This window comes from Accipiter gentilis, chromosome 2, assembly GCF_929443795.1.
Source record: "Accipiter gentilis chromosome 2, bAccGen1.1, whole genome shotgun sequence".
Taxonomy (NCBI): Eukaryota; Metazoa; Chordata; class Aves; order Accipitriformes; family Accipitridae; genus Astur; species Astur gentilis.
In genome coordinates, this window is record NC_064881.1 from 20,968,982 (window position 1) to 20,994,568 (window position 25,587).

Below are 25,587 nucleotides of genomic sequence, written 5' to 3' on the forward strand. Positions count from 1 at the left end.
CAGGGATAATACCTAAACATTCAGACTGAAGTAATGAATAATTTATTTTTTTTCTGCAATACAAGAGATGGATGGAGACATAAACAAGAAGAACCAGTAGCCAAGCAAGGTGGGACAATTGCTGGAATATCGCACAAAACCCAGAACATAGTCTAGTGTATAGGTCTCCCACAGTCCTGGGAAGTGTCCTCATTAAAAGCTCTTTTATGGTATTCTGCAGAACTTGCTTTCCATATGAAACAGTTGGAGAATATGGGTTACGACCCAAGACAGAAGAGGGAAAAAATATTAAATCTCCCAAAACGCTGCAGTATAGGAGAATCACGTCCTGCATACATTTACACTGAGAATAATAGAAGTCTTTCTGACACATGTGAAACCGTGCTCAAAAATGCACACGCGCACACTGGAAAACACTGATCTTTATTAAGATTTGATTTTTGCCTTGAAGCCTGTCCAGAAGCACAGAACCAGAACTATCCAAAGGCCACTTGAAACTGAATCAACAGGTGACAAAAAGTTTGGCAGAAACACGGTGATTTTGTGGAAAGTAAACTTGGATACCAATACCTGCATTTCTTAGTGCGTTGTAAATGGTAAGAGCTAAATTCTTTTGCATAGTCAAGATAAGGTTATGTGCCACTGCTGGAATTGTGAATTAGTTGTAAAATGTGTCTACTGATGTTCTTGAGATATTAACATGAAGCTCTCAAGGCCTGATTTCTGATTTTCAGTAGACATACAGTGAAAATAACACTTATATTTGAGGGGTAAGAAAGTTAATATTTGCATGGTAAGGAAGTTAATAAAGATCAAGTTAATAAGACTCTCTGATAACAGGATTGTGCTAAATGAAATGGTAGCAAACACGGGATATGCTTGTAATAAATGGCATAATTTCAAGCTTAAGTCCCAACAAAGTGTCTGTCTGAATTTCACAGAAATAATGTAAAAATAGCATAAGAAAAATAAATTCCTACAAGTGTAAACTGAAAAGAGAAATAATGAATTTAAACCATCTTGAATAAATTTATGAAAAAAATACATCATTATTCTTGGATGATGTCGCCAAACTAGTTGAACACAGATCCATACAAAACTCAGTATTAGTAGTAGATTTTGTACTAGAAATAGTGATAATTTTTGTAGGCATTGAAATAGAATGTAATTTTAAATGGTAATGAGGGAAATAGGAAAAGAGAAAAAATGTTTTCTGACATTTTGTTTTCTTCTGCATACAGTGTACACTATTCACATACAGTAAATACACAACTTGCATGCCTGTTGGAGTCTACACAGGGTTTTTTATTGTCTAAGTTCTGATTTTCCTTGGTTTCTTTTTCACCTAGGTAAGCAAACTGATAGGAAGCAAGTGTTCCTTTACGAAGAATTGACTTTTTCATTGAGAAATCATTGAGTGCTAAATATTCTTTGATGACCTGAAAAAATGTTTCTAAGGATAGCAGAAAGGAAAAATCTTTTGATGTTAAAAGGCAATTTTTTTTCTTCCACTGCTTTCAAACAAGAAAAAAAAAAAGAGTGAGAGCGAGAGAGAGAAGAGCAGGAAAAGAGAAATTACACTTTCAGTTTATGGAATTCAGTGGTGTGTGAAATTCATAAATGAATTTTGGTTTTATTTTCTTTGTTCCCTCCAAGTTTTCCTTATTGTTTAGTCAATGTTTCCACTGGGGCAAATACATGAATGTAATGATTTTGTCTCATGGTTGTGACTAATAAAGATGTGTTTAAAGGCAGAAATGGTAAATTATCACCTTGAATCAAACTTGGAAATAGTCAAGAAAATATCAGATGTTTTCCAGAAATAATTAAGTGAAAATCAATGGTTCTGTTAGTTTCTTACTACTTGTTATCTTTTCTTTTTTCTCTAAGAAGGAGGAAATGGGTTGAATTTTGGTTTTGGTTAAATCTCAGGATGTTTGAATTTCTAAACTTACTGAAATAATTTCCTTTCTAGCTTCTTAGGCATTTTCCATTGTTGTTTCTTAATCCTTGAAATGCCATTAATATTATTATTATTATTAATTATTTACTATTATTACTGGGGATAAGGCACTTTCTTAATCTGCTTTCTTTTGTTATTAATATAAATCAATTAACAGTTATGTGGAAAAAATGCCAAGGGGTGTTTCTCAACTTCGTTGCCCATTGTTGTTCTCCTATACTGTACTATTTGCATCTCTTTCCCTCCCAAATACACTTTCAGACATCATAAGGAGTATTATGTTTGCTGTTCTTGGGTCTCTTTCTCTGCCCCTGCCCCTCTTTTCTGCCTTGGACAGTTCTTCCCAGATTGGGAAATATTGAGTCTCTTGGTCACAGTGCAACTGGGTGTGTATGCTCAGCAGACGTGAACAGTGTTTCACTTTCCGTTAAGACCTCTTCCCTCCTAAGCCACCACTCTTTCAATTTGAGTGCCTGCTAGCGTCACTCCTGGATCCTCCACTGGTCCTCCAGTTCCAGTTTTCCCAGTAAATGCCTTCTAAAAGAGGAGGATTGTCTTTCCCCACAGCCCCCACTTTTTCTGTACTGAGTGTGGAATCTGAACATGGCTTCAACTGTCTCTGCTATGTTCCCATGTTTCCTAGTGAAAAGAAAATTAGAACATTCTGTCTGCTGGCTCTGGCACTGCCCTTACCTTTGGAGTCTCAACTTTTGCGGTGGTGAATGCCTAGTTGTGGAGCTATGGAGTAAACTGTGCAAATGGAATTATTTTATATTGTGATATTATGGGAAATGGAATTAGTTTTAGAATCCCTTTCTTGTTTTTTTCTTTTCAAGAAGCTCAAAGTTTGAGAAGTGTTATGTGGAAACAAATTGTTTGGTAACATTCCCCTGGCATGTGATGGAGAAGTGATATTTCTTCTATCTCTTCACAGCATTTGCAGTTATAATGCACATTTATAATTTTTTGCCCTGTTTTATTTAATCTCTTTAGGTTTTCTTGACTCTTTTGTTTTAGGAGTCATCTAAATGCGCTAGATAACTCAATGGACAAGTGTGGCTTAGGCATATTATTATTTAAGCTCAACAGCACACAAGGAAGAGATTAAGCCATTATTATATGGTGATTCCTTTGGTTTCTTTGACAGGATGACCAGATACTGGTTTAAAGCTGGGGCTGAAGAGTTGCAGCCTCAGCATGTCTGGAGAAAAGCTTGAACTTACATCTATGAATTTGAGGTATGATACCTTAACTGCTTTTTCACATGCTAAATGGAGGATGATGAAACTAAGACAAGGCAAGAATATTAAAGCAATCTTTTATAGTGAAGAATAGTTTCTAAAGGGAAGCATTAGAAGCCTGCAGCCTGGGACATCTAAAACTGGTTTGTTCATAGCCCTAGGAAGCTTATTCTTCGTAGCTACTGTGTACAGCTTAAATCTGGACTAGACGATAAAGCAAGTCTTGCATGTTTCCTTGAAACTCCATTTTTTTCCAAAATCAGGAACAAAATCTTACCTGTCTGCTAAGGAAGATCATACAATGAGAGAAGGTGACCAATCTCTATGTAGTCAGGTTAACTGGTGAGCGGTCTCAGGCTGCCTGCTGAGGTATGCTGCTTTGGGGAAGTCTCTCTCCAACTGGAAAACTTTGTTCTTATTGGCAATATGGATGCAATTGGTTTCATTGCTTAGCTGGGGGAACCTGAGCTCAAACATGAACACTGTTACCAAAGGCAAGTACAGATCTAGCCTAAGGTCTTCTGTCATATTTTGTGGCAAGAAAAAAGAAGCTTTGAAGAGATTTTTTTTTTGTATTCTCAGCCTTAAGCAAATGAGTACTGCCACACACACACACACACAAAGTCAAGGTATGGGTTTAAATATTGCATTTTTTAAAATGATACATTGCAAGTTCTTATCATGTGTCTTGTCTTTACACTGCTAAGATACATGTGCTTTTAATTTGGAAACGTGCCTACAAATGTGACAGCAAGAAAATTACTATTTAAATATGAAACCTGAGTTTCATATGCAAGTGCATATTTCCAGGAAGGAGATGGAGATTAGAAATATTTTCTCAACTGTAAAGCCATTTATTTCTTCAGGAAATTATTTGGGCAAACTGAGAAGAGGAGGTTGGAAGGATCTGTCACTGAAGGAGGCAATAGCTAAGCAGCAAGGGTGTTCTCCTACAAAGAACAGGCAATTTGATAACCTTTCTAATGAATGTAATAACTAAGCATTAGACTAGATGGCTGAGGAAGATTGTGGAATCGTCATTGTTGTTTTTTTAAGAAAAGAATATTAGAAAAATATCCATCGGGACTAGTTCAGGTGAGGTCTTGCTGTACAGGGTAGGATTGTTGATTTATGAGGGTTTTTTCTGGCTCAATTCTACCTTCTCTGAAAGAGCAGGTAGCTTTTTAAGGCGTGGTTCTGAGAGGATGACAAACCTCCATGGTCTTTTCTTAGTCAGGACTTGTGGTTTGAAACATTATCTTCTCATAAGCGCTGCCAAACAACAGAAGCAAGTGAATGTTGTTAGACATTTAAAACAAGAAATAAAATTAAAATTGTGACTTCTGGGTTGCAATCCCAACAGCATTCTGTTGAAAGGGAAGTGGACACAGTCTGACTGTAAGGCTGGAGAAAGATCAGCCTCAGAAGGGATCTTCCTTGCAGAGATGTCTGCAAAACCCTTGTTTTACTGCAGGGTAGTAGGGAGAACAAGGAACAAAAGTCCAGCTCTGCACAAATGGGTATGTGCACCTGTGGCCATCTGGCTACTGCAGTGCTGTTGTTGCCTGGGCTCCATGCACACACTCTGATTAACTCCTCTTCATAGATCTCTTGAGCACAGCCCAAGACTTAGGCCAAAAGGTTTCATACATCCCCAGAGGAGAAAAGCAATCAAGTCTTCCTGGTGGCCCCCAGAAGTGAGTCTCTACCTCACAAATATGGAGCAGGACCCAATGGAGTTTAGATTTCGCCTAGCCTGGCTCTTAACCGCAGACGTGAAAGGAGCCTCCCCTTCCTCAGTGAAAATGATTCCCACAGTATATGGCAGATATACAGGGGCAAACTGGGCACTGGTCTACTGTCATGGTTTAAGCCCAGCTGGCAACAAAGCACCACAAGACTGCTCGCTCAGTCCTCCTCCCCGCCCCCGCCCCGGTGGGATGGGGAGGAGAAAATATAAACAAAAGCTCATGGCTTGACACAAGGACAGGGAGGGATCGCTCACCAATTACAGTCACAGGCAAAAGCCAGACTCAACTTGGGGGAAAAAAAGCGCAATTTAATTTACTACCAATCAGATCAAAACAAGGATAATGGGAAGTAAAACTGAATCTTAAAACACCTTCCCCCAACTCCCTCCTCCTCCCCAGCCTTAACTTCATTCCTGACTTTCTCTCCCTCCTCCCTCCCAGTGGTGCAGGGGGATGGGGAATGGGGGTTGGGGTCAGCTCCCCACCCCTTGTCTCTGCCGCTCCTTCCTCCTCAGGGGGAGGAGGACTCCTCACTCGGCCCCTGCTCCACCGTGGGGTCCCTCCCACGGGAGACAGTCCTCCATGAACTTCTCCAACATGAGTCCTTCACTGGGCTGCAGTTCTTCACGAACTGCTCCAGCATGGGTCTTTTCCGCAGGCCATAGTCTTCCAGGAGCAGACTGCTCCAGCGCAGGCTTTCCCACAGAGTCGCGGCCATCTTGGGGGGCATCCCCCTGCTCCGGAGTGGGCTCCTCTCTCCCCGGGCTGCAGGTGGGCATCTGCTCCCCTGCTCCCCTCCGTGGGCTGGGGGGGGGACAGCCTGCCGTCTCACCAGGGCTGCAGGGGCATCCCCTCCTGCGGCGCACCTCCTCCCCTCCTTCCTCACCGACCTCGGGGTCTGCAGAGGGGTTCTTTTCTCTCACAGTCCACTCTCCTCTCCGCTGCAGGTTTCCCTTCTTAAATCTGTTCTCCCAGAGGTGCTACCATGTTCACTGATGGGCTCAGCCTTGGCCAGAGGCAGGTCTGTCTTGGAGCCAGGGAAGCTTCTAGCAGCTTCTCACAGGAGCCACCCCTATAGCCCCCTCCCCCGCCGCTAAACCCCTGCCACACAAACTCAGAATGTCTGCTCACAAAGACTCTTGACAGGTACACTCAAATTTCATTTCAGTTGCTGTGAATTTAGAGGAATTTCAACAAAACTTTAGTTGCAGTGAACCTGCTGTCCAGTTTTAGAGGAGGAGGGGTTCTCTCACCCCCTTTGAATGGCTGAGCAACGAGGGTGTCTGGGGAGAAGAGGGAAAGAGAAAGCATCTGAAGGACCATCAGACCGTCAACCCGCAACACAGAACTACTCACACACACACCTCTGCTGGCTTGGAGGTACTTTGTACTGCATCTACTAAAAGAGATGATAATTCAGGAATAGCTATCCACAACCTAAAATATGCCTGCTAAATTGGAAAGTGTTATCTATGCATTTCATATTTGTTATAGAACAGAAGTTGGATTTGTACTGGTTCAGAGCTGCAACCCTGAAATGAAACACTGAAGGAGCATGAGGGTGAGTGGTTTCTGTTTGGCCTAGTAAACCAATCCTTTCCTGAAGGGCTGGGAGAAGGAAGCAAAGTGGGAGACAAAAGGGGGTAGTCCTTTGTACCCGAGTGCATTGTCTCCTGTGGAATATAGGTCACGGGATAAAATACAGTTGCAATATTGGAACTATCTTTCCCGAAACCAAACATGCAAATTTTGCACATTGGATTCACATTTTTGTTCCCTGCACAAACAAAGGTGATACTACTGGAATTCTGATTAAGTCTAATGAGGGAAAGCGTAATGTATTCATTCCTTCCACTCTGGCTTCTTGAACAGATTAGCTGCAAAATTTGCCCTTCTTCATGCTCACAAAACATAAACATAGTTAAAAAGAAATCATAATACTACTTGATGTAAACCCAGTGCTTAATTTTTTAATCTTTAAAGAATAAAAGTTAATACATCAATAACGAATTAAGCAGATGACAGCTTGGTATATTTATATTAATAGTTAGTTATCAGCAGATTAATAGTGACTCATACCAAGAGCAGGTTTATGTCTGGACAGTAGGAGGTGGTAACTTCCTACTCAACCAAGATATGTTTGAGTCTGCCACAGGATTATATGACCAAGTCATATGATTCTTAAAGGAACTAGCAGACAGAAACCCTAGCTTAGATAAAGTTTTGTACAGAAAGGTAATAGAAAGTAAAGAAAAAGCAGCATGGGGACATTTTCAGAGAATATTTTAATTTGCAATTATTTTTGTGCATGTACATAGTATGGTTTTTTCATGTTTGTGAATACATACTTTGCGTATACTACACCTACACTTACATAAACACTCAGATAGGTTGGAGATAGCCATTATCACTTGTTAGGATAACTTAATTAAACTTGCTTATTAAACCCCTTTAATTCGTTAGTGATAAAATCTTGATTAGTACATTTTCCTGCTAGGTGACCTTCTAATTTAATAGAAAACGAATTTTTAAATGGAGGAAAATGCCTGTGGCAGAGATTTTGTGCAAGTGAATAGAGTTTGTAATACACATAGGGATATAATCGAGCCTAATTAGTGAGGGTGCAAATGAATTTTTATTTCATACACCAGAAGTGTCATTGATGAACCATGGTTCAGAGTTTGAAATGCATTCAGGCTGGCAGTATGGGACTGAAGTCTGTGGGAAAATCACAAGCTAATTCATTGATTGCCCCTTGGAAATTACTGCTGTTAATTGTTAGGTAATTAACATGGAGCTACAATTATACTGGCCTTAGGGGGTGATTAATGTTTCAACATGTCACATTAGCAGCGGCTGGATTTTAAAAGCTTTTCTTTTCACATGGTTTAGAGACAGATGGTATATTGTCTATGCAAAATTGTTTTCTTTTACTGAAGTTTATACCAAAACTAAGTGAATATTCTTTTTGTGCTACATCTTATTTTTATATAGTTGAATTGTAAGCATCTTGGCCTGATGCACTTTAAGAAATAATATTTGTTTAAAAAAATCCCCATTATACCTGCTATGAATGCATAAAATATGCATGTTGAAAGGAAATTATTTCTGTTCTTATTTTTCATGTAGAAAATAAAAAATAGATAATGTAAGATTAGACCACTTCATGGCAGCTCTCACATTATTTAGTGATGATACAGGGAAAAGAACTGCACAATATGATACTTATTACAATCAATATAATTTAAGCAGAAACCAAATAAAACATGTTGAACAAATGCATTTAGTAACAGTAATAAAGAGTATATTAATATTTCCACACTTCAATATTATACTTTGTTCTGTGTTAAGATTTTTTTCTCTTCTCATAGTTCCAAGAGTCAGAATAAGACTGGCATGGACATTTTAGAATCGTACTGTGTTCTGTTTTAGCTGTTAATATGCAGAATTAAATCCCTAAAATTTTCAAAGACAGCAGTGTCTGTGTTAGGAAGACTGTTAATGTGATCCTGGGATGACTACTGTTTTCTTTTTTTTTTTTTTTTTTTTGTTCTGCCTGCTAGACTAGATAGATATTTTGCAAACTGGTGGGTTACTGGTATTCACTGTGTAAATATTTTCTTGCTAAGATTCCTAAGATATGTCCTATGTATGTTCCTGTTTGGGGTAGAAAATGGAAGTTTTGAAAGTGTTTCTATTCTTTCTCATAACTGAGTATGGCACTAAGTCTTGTGAAAGGATATATTTAAATGTCACACTTGGAATAGCTTCTAGAAATTCTTTAGGTTTGTAAGATTATTTTTTTGTTTTCCATAGCCAATGAAGTCTCATAGTCCAAAAGATGTAATGGACTTCTGCTAGTGGAAAGGACTGGTTTCTATGACAGCATATATCTTTCTCTTTTTCTTGTTTCATTTTTTGGCTACCTGTGATTTTCGAGTTGCAATCTCTTTCTTAGTAGTCTCATACTATGGTCTTTGTTATAACTCCAGTCACTTGCATTTGTATTGATTGTTCCACTACAACATATGACAGAAATCTTTATCATTTTCAGCCATGCCTTCTAATAACTTTTAATTTCTGTTAAAACATCTAAATCTAGAAGATAGGTTTCTGCTTTAAAAATAAGGTTGTTTTAGAATAAAAAGCAAAGAAATGAAGCAGCAAGAATAGACATCTACATTTTGTAAATATTTTTTGTCATTGTGATTTTTCTTTCTACAGAATAGTATGAATTAAAACTTTATTATGCACTTAGGCTTCATTCAGCTGAATTTTCTCACTTTCTCAGAGGACCCTGGGTGTTACCTAAACATGCGAAGTGTCAGTGACTGAACTGGAAGAGGCGAATTTTATGAAGAACTTAATGGAATGGAATGATTAGGAATTATTATACAGCAGGAGATCACCTGCATTTGGTTAGTCATACAGGCTTTCCTGTGCTTTTGTTTGAGTGATCAGGAGCCAGAAAATCCCAGTACATGGGTAGGTTTAACCGGAGATTCTGACCACTGCTTTTAAAGAGCAGTAGTAGTAAGCTGATACAACGCTTGGTCAGCGGAACCCTTAAGCATATGGTTAACTTTAAGCACATGAGTAATTCTGTTGACATTACAATTAAGTCTCTACTTACATGTTTTGTTAGATTAGGGTCATTGCCCTGGGAGGACTCCACAGGGGAAGAACACTCTAATTGGCAGTCTTATGAAGTTACTCCTGGCCATGTGTCTATGGAATAGTACATTTGTCTGTCCAAAACCCTCAAATCAAAGGATCTGTGGTCCTATAGCTCAGGACAGATTCCAATTTACAGTAAGGCCATTTTGGACTCCCTCAGTATGTAAAAGATGTGCAGCAATTATTTATTCCTGCTTTAAGAACTGTCTGCATTGCCAGTGCATTAATAAGAATAAGCACAAGACCCTACATGATTATTTGATCACTAGTAAAAGTTTGAGGCCATAGCATTCCTCAAATGTATGTTCTAGGCATTTATGTTAGCTTCTTGGATTCTTTTCTTCTGAATCTCCTTTTGATTTCTATTTATGTGGATACTTTTGTGCTAGTTTCTATATTTATGAAAGCAGTGCTTGTACTTCTAGCCTATTTTACATTTAGGCTTTTATGGCAGTTGGCTGTAATGTGAGTGCTGAGAGTGTGGTGAAAAAAATAGAAGGAAACTGCATAGATTGATTTCTTCTCTTCCTTTTCTAAAGTGACTGTAATCATCCTACTAATAAAATTTATTGGGAGAATATCTCCAGTCTCAGGATTTCCAAGTTTGACTCATAAATTCTGAATTCCAACTCATAAATTCTCTCTAGACCAGTATGCTTCAGAGGACACAACACAGAAGTTGTCTGTCCCTTGCTAAGAAACAGCAAGATCTGTGAAACAGGCATTGTAGTGTTCTACCACAGTTTGCATAAGGAAGTGGAGTGAAAAACTTGGTTGCTGTACAGAAAGGATGCTTGAGGAGAAATCTACCAGGAGTATGGAAAAGCATCTGAGGAATGGGCTTGTTTGAGGGAAAGGTAAGGAGATGAAATAGTGGAATTTGCCCTTTCTTTGTGAAGATTTAAGGCATTTTGTCAGCTTTGCAGCAAGTTGCCCCTCTCCCTCCCCGTTGGTTTTTATTCTAGCAGTTTTCTTGCACTTAATTGGAAGAAAGAATTGGAGGTGGATTCGTATGTGTAAAAAATGCCACGAAGAACATTGTACCTCTCAGTAGATATGTGAAAATATGTATCTGGCACAAGATATAATGTTCCAGAAGAGCACCGCTCCTGACAGGAGCCTTCTGCAATACTCTGGTTCTTTGAGGGAAGTTTGTGGGTGCCTTTGGCTCTTCTGCTGTTGTCAAGATACCATAAATGGCCACTCACATGAACAGAACAACCTCAGCCATTTGTTCCCTTCCTTCTCCCCACCTCATCACTCGGTAAGCTTGTCTACCAGCTACATGGGCATACTCACCTCTCTCCCAGTGACATCGATCAGATTTGTGGGTAATATGTATGCATTTACATTTAAAACATTACTAATGATTAGAAAATTCCTCTAAATCTCTATTTTTTTTTAAAAAAAGGAACAAAACTCCCCATTATACTTTTTCTCAAGTTTTTACATTTGTGTAAGAGACATCTGTCTTAAAGAAGCTATCCCTGACAGATATGACTAGAAGACACAGATCTCAACCAGAACACACATTCAAAGACATCTTATATAAAGAAAAAAAAAAAAAAGAAAAAAATTGAGGAAATTAGAAAAAGCATATGTATGGAAAGTTGAAGACATGAAAGCTGCTCTATTCTTGAAATTTAACACCAATCAACTTCTTATTTTATAGGAAAAAAATGGGAATGTATGCTTATTTTAAACCCATCTGAGAACACAGCCCGCTGGCGGAGCCACTACCAAGCACCTCCATATCTGTATGTGCCTGTGCTTGTATGCATAAGAATCAAATTTCAATCCAATTACTTCTGGGGGAAAAAATGTGAAGGATTATCAAACTAAAAAAACGTGAAAATGAAAACACTGTCAAGGTTGGTCAATTTTTAGTAAAAGCAACTTTTAAGAAAGTCCTTTAAAAATCCCTTATTTGACCTCTTTGCATGTTTTTCCACTGATTTATTTGCAGTCTTCTCTCCTAAATAAGACTTTGCTCTTGTGGACAGCCATTCGGAAATGAAATACTCCTTCTTGCTCTCGCTTTTTAGCTATTCTGATCCTCCACTTTATTTCCTGCTTGTGCAGTCAGCAATATACCTGTATTTCTTACTGTTGTGTCTCATTGTCTATTCTGGAACCCTCCTTTTTGAAATAAATCCTCTGACCCTCTGTTTCTAATGTCTAATGACCACAACAGGCTCCTCACCAGCTTTGCTTGTAATCTTATCTTTTCTGTCATTGACTGTATAAATCTGTTTCTGTCACAGATGAACTGACTTCAGTCCTGTTCTTTGAAAGCTTGCTCAAAGCTTGCTGGCTTTGCATCATCCTCTGGAGTTCCAGCGTAAAATTGCCCACTTTCTTCAGTCTATTCCTCACAGTTCAAGCTTCACGCTATCTTGGTCTTTTTCAGAGAGCAAAATAGTTTGTCTCCCCGCTCTTGCAAGTGTACCAATTTTAGACTAATTTGTTTTTTTGGTTAGTTTGTTTTTTTCCCATTGTGCTGATGATTGCCAATGTTGCTTTGTAATGCACAGAACTTAATCAGGTTATCTGAGTGCTTAGAGATGAGATGAAATGTTGGTTCTTGGCTGAATCCAGAATCCAAAGAGGCTAATTTTCTAGGGGGCTACTGCTGAACTGTAGGTATTGCATTCACTCTTGCTATGTATCTCTGCTTTCTGCATATGTATCTGTCCTCCCACATGCCCTTTGTATTGTCTTAAATATTATCATTACTGCTGTGAGTAACTTGAATTTACTGAGTATAACTTAAGTGTTTAAAGCCATTTGTCCAGATACACTGCCCCTAAAGAACTCCATCAAGAGACTGTGTGCCTTGGGTCAACTGCTCTGCAGCTTACTGCCTAGGCAGAGTATTTTCATATAATTCACATGATGACTGTTCCAGCAAAGTTGTGCTAGCCAAACTAGACAAGACTCACCTAACCCTTTTCTGTGGCAAGCTTGATATCCAGCATGTGCATAATGACCTAGTTTGAGGTACTGGATGTTCAATGTATTTTCAGGGAGACATACAATATTCTTTGCTAACATCTGTTGCACACTGACTGATCTTCATTAAGCTTTATCTGACCTATGATTTGACTCTCTTCTCACCAGTAGTGAGCTTGCATATTCAAATTTGTTTGAGACCCAGGGGGCTTCTCGCTTTGTTAAGTTTCCTGATATTTATTACTGCTAATTGAGCAGTGCCACTGGAAAACCGTGCCAGTCCCTCCTTATAATGTCAAACAATAGCAAAAGCCCTGAATTATTTCCAGAAACTCTTAGAACTTTATGATAGCAGAATGGTGAGGAAATAATGCCAAACTTCTGTACCTGCGGAGACAAAATGATACTATATGTATAGCATGCATAGTGCAGTTCAGCAGGAAAACAATCTTTACTATATATATATATATTAATCTTCTACAGCCTCCAAAGATTTTAATTTCAGTCCTTCCAGCTAATGGCATTAGGCCACACTTGACTTTTAAATGGGCCTTTCTGCTCTAAGTGTAACATCTGGCATTTCCAAAATCTTTTTCACAATTTCATGTACACAATTTCTAATCATTTTTGTTTTAAAAAGGATTTTAATATGGTCTAGTTCTAAAAAAAATTAAGAATAAATCAAAATATGTAGTAGGGATTAATACAAATGTGTATTAGAAGAGCAAAGAAATCACCGAGACAAGACTAATCATCATTTAGATTATCAGTAGAAGATGATTAAAAAACAAAGGATTGTATGACAAGTTATGTCGATGCCATGTTTGTGTAGCCAAATGTTTCAGCTTCATAAATGAAAAAGCTTAAGCAGCTTACAGTGAGACAAAGTAATCATTCAAATTACAAACTTAAGAATTTCAAATTACATACTTCATCAAGTTGAGTCTATTGTAACTTAAAATACATAGGGAATGATTCACTCTGAAAACCAGCATGTAATATTTCAGCCATTATGAAATTGCTGCTTGGTTTTACAAAAATGTTAATGCCATTAAACCATGTCTTTTTTGGATGAATGCTCAGGACTAGTACTGTTTATAATCCAACAGCTAGTAAGAACATTTTCTTATATGTAAATGGTGATTTATGTGGGTTTGTTGGTTTTTTTTTTTGTTTATATAAAAGTAAACAGAGTTGATCTCTCTCACTGTGTGCTCTTGCTCTAATAATTAGATGTTTTTGATCAAAAGCTCAATCCTCCAAATATTTAGTAGAAAGTAAAGTATTTCCTGTTCTTATTGTTCTCGTTGTCAATGGGAATTTTTCTACTGTAAAAACTAAGCTGAATAGTAACTTTTGGTAGGCTGTATGCCTAGAATTAGAACTTGTTTTTCTAGCATATTATTGCAAAAAATAGAGGGGTACAGATTCCACCTCTGTCATAATTACGTCATCAAAGCACAGGGCTTGGGCTGATCATAACAGTTCTTTTTCCATGCATTCTGTTTGGGAACTTTCATCGAAGCAACTTCAGGTGAATGTGATAATGAATTTATTCTTACTGAAGGATTCCTTCAAGTGTCTGGCTCATACTCAACTTCTTTATCAGTGGTATTGATGAGAGCACTAATTTGTTCTTAATTTTGGTGGATATTTCTGTTTCTGTCCCTTGACTGCTTCCTCTAATTGCTTTACTAACTGCAGTGTATCTCACTCAAAAAGGTTATTTTTGTAGTGAATCTAAGGGTTTTTTTCCTAGAATGTTAGCAAAACCCAACACCAATATTTTAACAGAGCCTTTTCTCACTTCTCTGATTTAGTTTTTCAGAGAGGACACTGTATGTGGCACATGGGTATCCGAAGTGCTTGTATCTGTAACCTGTTTCTCTGCTTTGTCTAGCAGTAAATCACAGTATTGATGTTGGTGCGATACTCTGAATGCTTTAACAGTTTTTGTTCTTAAAGTACCACAACAGTTTCATTTAGTTTTTTATAAGTGCTGTCTTTGGCACACATTATAACCCTAACCCAGCAGGGATGGTTTTAAATTAAGATTGTCAGCTATGTTAAGGTTATGTGACATTCCCTTGGACCATGAACTTTTCCTTCAGACAGATATGTTCATCCACTGTCTTCATGGGTGTTTGGTCCTACAAATAGCCTGAATTTTAAAAAACAAACAAAATGAACAAACAAAAAACCCCAAACCCACACCAGTTTTCTTTGTGTTTGGTAAGCTTACTAGTAGATTTGCTTGTCTAGTATAGGTTGATATAGAAGACATAACATTAGGTGTCATCAGTCTAGTTCCCAGTCACTCTTATCTATCCTAGTTTAATTATAATAGCACAAATAGATTTGTTCATTTCGGTATTAACTGAATTTTATGTTCTTCTTGTGGTTTGCTGTGAATGAACAAGCAATGAGGAAAAGGAAGGGGGGGGTTGTTTTGTTTTGTCTTTTTTTTTTTTTTTAATGAGACAGGAATATTTAAGTAGAAATTCTATTAATATTTTTCTAAAATTTTACTAAAATAAAATCTGTACGTAATTTCCAATAAATTAAAATATATAAACATGAAAAAATAATAGTAATAGAACTTGAAACAGAAATAGCTACCCTTGTAGCTCCTTGTCTGCCCTAGCAGTAACCAAATTGAAAATTCAGTCCAAAGTCTGGCTCACTTAGAAAATTTTAGTCTCCTGTTGCTACTCTGGATGTCTCAAGTGGACAGTTGAGAAAAATTTATAGATGTAGATTTTCAGCTGAGAACTAATCTGGAGTAAAAATATTAGAATCACAGTCTGGTGAAGGTGCAAATTTGAACTGAAGTAATCGGAAGAAAATATTATTCCCAATTTTAGAAGTAAAATTGTCATGAAATATGGGGTCTCCCTGGCATCCTGTGTGGACTTCTGTTAAGTAACTTCTATCAGAGATAGGCGAGTATGTTTCCTATCATCTCAAGTTTCTTTGCTCCTTGAGAGTACCCTCATCTACATCTGTGTAACTTGGATAAAACAGGAGTCCTCAGGAGCAACCGTTCTGCTTGCTTAATACCTTACTTGCCTACTGGTATGCTAAATCCTGTGGCAATCAGGGACTTAAAATTCAGGCAAAAGTATGCCTAAGCAAGGGGCTCTGAGCCACATCCTATCATAAAGTCAAATATGTTAGCAGACTATGACTTAATTTTATGATAAAAATTTCCACTCTAAATGTAAAGACCATTTGTGAACTGGATCCTAGGATTGCTTTCTGTTGGAATGACTGATATCAAATAACCAAACAACATTGCTATTACATGACTTACCTGCCTGTAATAGCTGAAAGAATGTAGGAGTTGATAGCCAAGGAGTCTCTTTGAGGGACATACAGTCTGGTGTTACATATTTCAGCTAAAGTACAATGTTACATATCACTGTAGTGTTGCGTAAATAACAGTACTCCTATTAAGTGACTTGTCAAGTGCACTGTATCACTCAGCTCTCTTGGCTTCCCAGTAGATCAGAACCTCTTTCAGTTCTACCTTCTCACCTCTTTGCTTTCTTAGGTATGTACATGCAAAACTCTGCTGCATCAGATATGGTACAAATACAGCTTTCTATCATAGATTTTATGGTCTTCACTTTTTCCCTGTCACTGGAGAGGTGACTGCCTCTAAATTTGAAAATATAGCATACTTAAAGATTAAAGGAAAAAAACCCACTTGCTCTGATAATTCCTTTGTCGTAATGCTGAAGAAAAGTAATGTCACATTAACAGTAGAGGCCTTTTTTATTATTAAAGAATTGTTTTACCTGCATTTAATTAGTCAGATTTAATTAATTTTAATTTAAGAAGCTGTAATTTTGTGTAATGGAAGTGTATGCAGTAACCTGATATTTCATCCTTAGTCTGATAAACAAAGCCTGCCTTCTGATTAACTGTTGGATTTTTTCCTTTTTTTAAATTTCTTTTTTCTTTTTTCTTTTTCTCAAATCAGAAACCAACAACTTCAAGCAGACCCTTTTTGTAGCTATTTTATCATTAATTAATTGTATGTTTTAAAAATTTTAACTGGAATTCTTAGCCAGAAGACTGATTTTTGTTTAAATATTAGCTATGTTACACATGAGTTTGTTGATATCATTACTTATTTTATTTGTGTTATCTTTGCAACTGCATCCATTAAGGAATTAAAAATTTTTCAAAAGAGCTTTACATGGTGCCTAAGAACTCCTCTGTCATCCAATCTATTCTCCTTCTACTACATGCAATAAGTATTAAACTGTTTGTATAAATGCATCAAATTTGCTCTTGACCCAATATTCCCATTTCCCTCTCTAATATTTACCCTCCTGGTATATTTATAGATTTATATTTCACTGTCACAATAATTTTGCTTGACTAAAAAGGCCAACCTCTTGTAGTCTGATAATCATACTAACTGTTCTCTGCTCCCATTCTTGCCTTTTCTGTAAATATATCCCACTGAGGACTGACAGGATACTCATTTTAGGACAGGAGAATCTAAGGAGAATGTTACACCTATGGTACCAGGCCTTGTCCGTTTAGAAAAAACTAAGCTATTACCACAAAGCATTGCCTCATGGCGTGTGTGTGTACGTATCCATTCTGATCTGTCATCAGCTAACAAAATTTAATGTTTCCTTTCACTTGTCTTCAGCTGATTTCTCCTTAAGAGCCAGTAAGCACATCAGCATGGGTTCTCTGGTACCATTCAAATTCAGTTGGAGTCTTCCTGCCCATCCCATTCCTCCTCAGCGATTTCCTGGTTGCTATTGATGAGGCTTTTCTGCCTTTTGTTGTTAGTAAGCCCCCACTTTTGCATAAAATTATCAGCAAAACATTATCAGAGATCTTTTCCAACATAGATTCCTGGAGAAACCCACTTAATAATGTCAAAACTACCCTGTCAAACTGTTATACCTGGTTTAGACAACTTCTTACCTACTGAAGAGTTCTTCTAAATCCTATCTTCTATGGTTTAACTTGTGGTTTCTTGTGTTGCACCATATAAACTGTTTTGCTGAAGTCTAGATAGATTACATCTACCACATTTTTCAAGAGTTACTTTATCAAAGAAAATAATTTAGTTAACGTGATGTGATTTACCTTAGGTGGGCCACTGTTGTATTTAATCTCATTTACCTTTTAACTGTATGATTCTAATTCTTTTCTTCCACATGTGTTTCCTGGCTGTATGTAGAGTTCAAGTTGTGTTCCAGGTTTTATAGCTCCAAGATGCCTTTGCTTCCTCCTTACAATAAACATCCCATTTCCTATTTCTGGTCACAGGTACTAAATGTGATAGATTTATTAAGCATCTTTGCTTCTGAAGTTGCAATTTCATGTGCTAACTCCTTCAGTATTCTTGGATGGGGATTATCCAGTTCCCTAAACACGTGTACGTCAAGATTTTTCTAGTCAGATGGAAGGAGATATTCATTTATCCACATCTTTTTTTATTCCTTATGTCCACCTGTTCTACATCATCACCCAGATTGGAAACAGAGCAAAGTCTTCATTTAGTTGAAGACTCTACCCAGAATATCATTAATGTCTATTCCTTTCTCCTTGCAGAGCAATCTTTTTTTTTTTTTTTTTTCCCCTCATTCTCTTTTTATTAATATGCTTACAAAACTTCTTACTCTCTGTTTTAATTTCCTTTGGAAGGTTTAACTCATCATTTGACAGTTCTCACTTTTTGTCTGTAATTTCTAACTTCCAAGAAGTATCTGTTCTGTCTGGCCAGTCTCTTTTTCCTGTTCTCATACCTTTTTACTTTTACAAAACACAAACTGAAGAAAAGAGGGAATCATATGTCAAGGAATTTCTTTCTTTTTTTCCCACAACTATTCCAATAAATGTTACTCAAAGTATTTGGGTATTTTTTATTGTCTTTGCGATACTTGTAAACATGCACATACACACAAATAAATATATTTTCTACCAATAATTTTAATAACTATTTCTGTGAATGCAAATGAAACAATCTGTCATAGTACATGAAATGCAGTACCTGTATATATGTATAACAAATATTGGGACATTAGAAACAGTCATTTAATAGATGAAAAACTAGTGAAACGATGCAATTGAGCAAAAAAGGACAAGTATGTGATAAGTGTACTTAACTCGGAAAGTGAGGAAATGCCTCACTGCATAAAAAGGTTGTGTGTCCTCTTGTAATACTAATTAAAGAAGTCTGGGTGTGTCTTAGGTTGCAAAATGTCTTTGAATCATTATACAAACTCAGGTAACACAGTGGTGTTAGAATAAGCACTTGTACCTTTTTATTATCCCAGATGTACTGTTGCAGATCATCTGTCTGGGTCCCATTAAACAAAGCTTCTTCTGTGAAGGAGGCCTTACTATCACATCCTGCAAGACATTCTCTCATATTTAAAAAATTAAAATAAATGTCTACTTTACACATCATGAACAACTTGTCCATGTATTAATAATGATAAAAGAATAACATAAGCTTTGATTTTTTTTAAGTAAGGGGTGACATGTCCTGGCAAAAAAAGAATGCTTTTGATTTCTGAGTCTACTGAAAACTGTGCTCTTTAGACCCCAGCATACTGACCATTTCCATTTGTGGATTGATGCCAGGAATAGTGAGCATTATATTCTGCATTATACTTATTCCCAGTGAACACTAGAAGAATTCCTCCTTTTAGGAAGCTTTTTCATGTATGAGATCAAGGCTTAATGTTCCTTTCCAAATGACAAATCTAAAGAGACTGCAGCTGGGATTCAGTCTGAGGGCAAGCCTCCTCATGCCAAGTACCTCAATATGGATTGCAGTCGAAGGAGTCAGTGGACTCAGTATAACTGGTAAAGCCTAGAGTGGGAGAGAGCTGAATGGGTGCGCATGCAACTTAATCCTGGGCTAGTTCTAAACTGGAGTGTCTTGTGCCATGAGACTACTGTAGAGTATGTAAGACACCCTACATGGAGCTGACAGATATTTACTTTCTGCTATGGGAGATTTGGGGTTTTTGGAGCAGCAGCTGGAAGCCAGGAAGAATACCTGTGCCACTAAACAGCTTTGTTAAAGTAAAATGAATTACATCACCAAAGCTAACGTGGAATTGAATCCTATCTTGTGTGAAGGGTAACCCTAAGAAATAATTTCTTAACATGTTTAAGTTAGATATGTTAAAATATATTTTAAAGTAGATATATTCTGAGGTCCGAATTCCACTGAGGGTAAGCTTTAATGTTTTGACTCATTTCTTTCTGAAGAGGGAAAGGCGTCTTCACATTATTGGAAGAAGGAGCATAAAAAAAAAGCATGTGAGGAAACAAAAGGACTACGGTCCATATTATGGAAAGCACAGCTTGTTATTACTATGTGACCAAATTGCTAGCAGGTGAAGGAATTGGGAAAATTTAAGAAAGTGGGGCAAAGATCAGAAACAGTAGAAGTTGATAGGTCTTTCCCCTTCTGCATTCATCCAGCTGTCAAACCTACATATATACAACTCCACTGCAACACTGAACATATATCACCTAAATCTTCATCTGGGGAGAGACTTCTCCTAATATATTCAGTCAATATATAAATAGGTCAGCTGTATCCATAAACTACAGACATTCAGGCAGCTTGTTGCTTTCACACTATTTTCATGTTATAATTCAGGAATTAAATTTTGCATTTAAGGGTGTTTGAAACTGGTAACACAACCAATTAAACTTTTTCTGAAAATGTCAAAGTTATTTTTCCAAAAAGAACTATTCTTTCTTAGATCAGCTGGAAAAGAATATGCACAAGATCCAAACCACTTTGGTTTAAAGCACTGCTTCATTTCTCTTTGATGAGATGCACCACCATTACAAATACTAAGGACAAGCAAATAAGACCCAGTGGTAAGGAGAGGTCAGAGTGGCCCTTAAGGTGTAAAGGATCGTTGGAGGGGAATAGAGAGTTGAAAGAGAAGAAATTACAAAAGTTCAAAACCACTGATGTAGAAAAAGCACAAGGACGTCATAATTTCTTGATATACATGGGTAAGTCTGCCAGAGTCAGCTCACTGGAACAAAACTAAGATTACTTAGTGTTTCTGAAGAATATGATTTTTCCAAGGCCTAGTTAATTCCATAAATTTAGAATTATTTAGTTTTTCAGACTTTTTTTTCCCCCATTTACTTTTTGGTGAATATTTCCCTGCTGGTTCAGAGGAACTGGAATATAAGAACCTAGGAGCAGTTAGGAAACGTGTACTCAGTAGGGGCTGGAATAATTAAAGTGAAGCAGTGATTGATTATAGTCTTCATAAATTGCAGATGGACTCATCTGGTTTCAGATGAAGTTAGATATATAGACGTAAAAAACCATTATCAACCCCTGTGATGAGTTTGTGTCAGTTCATATTTTCAGGATGAATGTAACAAAGCAGAAATGATGAATTTTTTTATGTGAAAGCTAAAATTCTCATTTGTTTAACTCTTTATCCCTGGTCTTTGGGTATCAGAAAGAACAAACAAATAATTTAGTTGTAGGTGTTGTCCAATTCTATGGATGCATTGAGAAACAATGGCAATATAAATACAATACAGAATGTCAGACGTATTCACACGTTTAGCTTGGTATTGGTGTTTTAGCATCTTACCAATTACTTGTGACTACTTTCTGGTGTTAAATCCCTTCTAAAAGGAATTATTGGTTTGGCAAGGATACCCAGACAAGATTATTGTTATTTCTTCTCTGGTTATGCAAAATCACTTTTCCATGCTGTTGCGGAAAACATATGGAAAAGGAAAGTTGAATTCCTCAGCTGAATGAAGCAGCTGTTTGGTGTTTACTCTTAATCACTGTTGGTGAGTAGACTTCTCCTTCATTCGCTGCCCCTATCGATGCTGTCTCCTGAAAGGCAATGGGGTTCTTTTTTAGTTCAGCCCAAATTTCTAATGTGTTATAGAAACTCATAGAAAACAAAAGTATTCCCCAGATTTTTGGAAAGTCTTTAATATTAAGGAAGTTAATGAAAGTACTTTAAAAAAAAAAAGATTATGTATTTATTTATATATTAAAATACATTTTTGTCATTGACCTCGCTAGTGTTTTCTGGGCTGTATGCCACAAAGCAGTGATTAATAAGGATTTTTGAGACATATATAATGTTACTATTAATCTCATCCCTACAGATGCATAACTGGTTGCATTCATTTCTGACATATACCCTAAGCGTTATTTAAATTTACCAAGTTAATTTATAGTTATATATTGGATTATCTAAGTTTGGGATTTATTTACCTCTTCCTGTTTTCGGATGCTAAAATGTTACTTCCAAAAAGCTTTTTGTAATGCTAGCAAAAGTTTTCCCCTATCTACTCTGACGCTTCCCAGCATCTCATTTATGCCAAGAGTTTGATCAAACTTGATGACTTATTTATAGTAGGCTGTTATTGTGCTTAGTGCTGTACAAACCATGGACTCTGTTCCAAAAAACCTCTACTCTAAATCAGATCCAGGCAGTCCAGTTGAACACACTGTACAATTGCTTCATCAGTTCCCATTGAATGATAAAATTTCTTTCATTATTTTCTCTTTATAACTCAAGAAATGCAAAATGTATGACTGTTTTCTAGTATTCATTCCATATCCTCCTTTCTGAAAATTGATATGAAGATTTGTTTAAACTGATAGCAGTAACTACCTCTTCTGTGAATAAATTACACTTCCCATTTCTGAGAGGTCCTACTCTTTTCCTCCTTGCTGACCTCTTCTTCTCCATGTACTTTAAAAAATTCTGATTTATCTCAAACCCTCATGCAATCTGCTTTTCATTTTCTACCCTTAATTTTCTTATCATTTTTTGCACTCTCTCTTAACTTCATTCTCTAATCTTCTCAGTACTCCTGTGTAGCTGATGTTTTATGCCTTGTATTTCCTTTTTCCTTACTTTTGATTACATTTTGGACTTTTCAGCTCATCCTCGTTGACTTTTTACTCCTTGTATATGTGTTGCAAGATTGCACACGCAACCTTTGGGTATGCATTCATTTACCACCTCACGTTTTCCTTTTTTTTTTTTTCCTTCATCTGTCAATATTTTTCCTTTAATGTTTTCATCACGTTAATTTTTCATCTGACATGCTACATTTCTCTAAAAAGAGTAATCCTAAACATTTTGAATTTTTTAACCTGTACTGGTTTGATTTGTCTTTCTAGTTTTGAAAGCAACTCTGGTATTTTCAATTCTGTCATGAATAGGCTTTCATGGCTCTAGTTAGATGATAATCTCAGAATTTGTTACAATTACTTTTATTAATGTATGCATAAAAAGGATGAGAAAGCTCTCCGGGAACAGGAACAGTCTTTATTTTGTATAACAACAACTGCACTGCTAAAGATAAACAAATTAATCCTTTTATATAATAAGGAAGCCGTTTTGATTGTTCTGTGCCAGTGGAGGATTCCACTAAGCCAGAGGATCCTTGGGTATCACATTAAGGCAACTCTGCTGTCCATTTCTGTCTGCAGTATATTTTCTAAATTTAGCAGACAGGTTTGTTCCCATTGAAGGGTTTACCTCTGAACTGGTAATAAGATAGCAGTGGTAGCTGTGGAGATCAGCAGCCATAGATTTTGTGAAGTGTTTATGATGCCTGGGAGTGATAGATGCTTGTGAATCAGGCTCTATTAAGAAGAATCAAAAGTAAAGATGCTAGAAGGTTAGGCAGAAATTCCTTGGTACTATACACAGTTAATAGGTATTTCTATTTCTACCAAATGTCCGTTTGCTAGATAGGGCTGTGATATACATATGTGTGTGTGTGCATACATGTATATATTTTTATATACACATACATCTGATCTTGGCAAGTTGATGTTAATTTGACAGGGCTGAACTTCACTGGGCTTCTTCAGTCTTTATGATCTCTACTAATGCAAAACCATTAGACTAACAGAAAATAAGCTGACCATTGAATTAATGGATGTTTCAAACTAGTTAAAAATGGTGTTGTAACCAGGCCTTTGGTCCCTCTCAACTCCTGGGGTTGATGACAATTTTCTGCTGGTGAGGGAAAAGTAGAGGTGGGCAGTGAGTATCTGAAATTATTGAAGCAGCAGACAATGCAGTGGATATGTTAAGGATTTCTTGTTTAGGCTTCTGTCAAATAAAACACGATCCAAAATCTGCCTCTTGTGTGAGATGTACACTCAGAGTAAATTTTAGCCCTAAGTATTTATCAGATTTTCAGCAAATTGATTTGAGTGCTTTTGAACTGTACAAAATAAATGAGTCTTAAGAGTTCTGGATTAAATTTATACTTGTATTACAGCTGCAAATGGCTTCAGTATACAAAACTCTAATTTTACAGGTGGTTAATCTGTAATATGGGCCAAGATTTTATTGCACAAAAATTAAAATCGAGAGACATCAAATACTGAAACAGATGTCATATCTGATTTATAGCTAGCTTTAAAAAATAACATGTTGAGCAGATCTATTTCTGATTTAACATTGTTTCAGACTTTTATTAACATCAAAAAGGTATACGAGTTATGTACTATCAGTAGGACTCTCCACCTGAGAGAAATACTGAGCAATCAAGTGTAAAACATTAACTTTACATGAAAATATATACCTAAACTAAGGTGGCAGCATGAAAGCTCTCTCTGATACACTGCACTGTGTGGGGGAAGGGAGACTTGAAAATGAGGAAAGGAACAAACCGGACCCTTAGTGCCAAGCAGCACAAATTGGAGTTAAGATGAATAAAAAGAATCCAAGAGCTATTAATCGAAGCTCAGCACCTCCAGGGATAAATGATTCTTATGCCTGAAATAGATTTAACTCTCCCCAAACAGTAATCTCACTCCTGAACAGGAAATGAAAATAAAAGCGAGCTACCTAGTAGGCAAGAGCAGTCTCTACCTTCTGAATATTGCAGTTGCTCAAGAGCTACTAAATGTGTCTCTCTAAATCCCCTACAACTGTAAAAATTTGTGAATGTGAATGTCTGCATAATAATCTTTATGTATACAGGGATTTTAAAAAGGGAACCCTCAGTTCTGAACCCTCATTTTTCCCCTGTATCTGTGCTCTGTCATTAATATGTAATTTAAGTGCTGCATAGTTTACACTGTACTTTCATAAACTGTAGTACTTCCTTTTTCTCGCTCAAAACTCTGCCAACCTGAAGATTGCTGAGAATCATTGTTTCAACTTTGAAATGGGGGAATTCTTAAAAGTTACTATTCCAAAGTTCTGCCAAATGATTTAACTTTTTAAAGAATGTTAGATATGCTGTTATTAACTTCAGGTTTAGATAAGCATTACTAGTTTTCACATACCTTTCATTTAGTTGACGTGGTTCCCTCTTATTTTCTGATTTGAGCAAAACCAAACACATGTTTAAAAGATGCAATACTCATTTTGGAATTTTTAAAGAAGCTTTTGGCTTAGGAAGACAATGAAATGTTTCCAAACAGAGCAGGATTAGATGAATGCTGCAGCATTCTGCAAGTCCAGCCCTGAAAGACTGTCTTTATTTAGCTGCTAAATGGGGCAGGGAGGAAGCAAGGATGCACTACCACAGTTTTCTTTTACTCCAGAGTTCTTTTTGGAAAGGCTTCTTCAACCTTTCCTCAAAAGCCTGTAGTTCATGTTTGGCTGTAATTCAGATTACAGACATCTTTTCCTGATTTCTCTGTTTCTTTTGGGATTTCATTGCTTTGGATAAATGTCACTGCAGTGGAGTCAGTGGCAAAATTTTGACTTCATTGGCATCAGGATTTCATCTTCCAGTTCATGTTTTCTAAACCAGTTCAGGTGCAGCTACTTTAGTAAAGTTGCTGTAGTACACAGTAGTCTGATTCTTCCTTTCTTCTTTTCACTGGATGTGTAAAACTATTTATTGATTTGTTTGTTCATTCATACATCAGTATAATACAGACAGAATCTGATTCAGCCTGAGTTGGAATTCCTGAGAATCTCCAATTTTGTGTATTTTAACATCAGGTCTATGAAGTGAAAGGAAG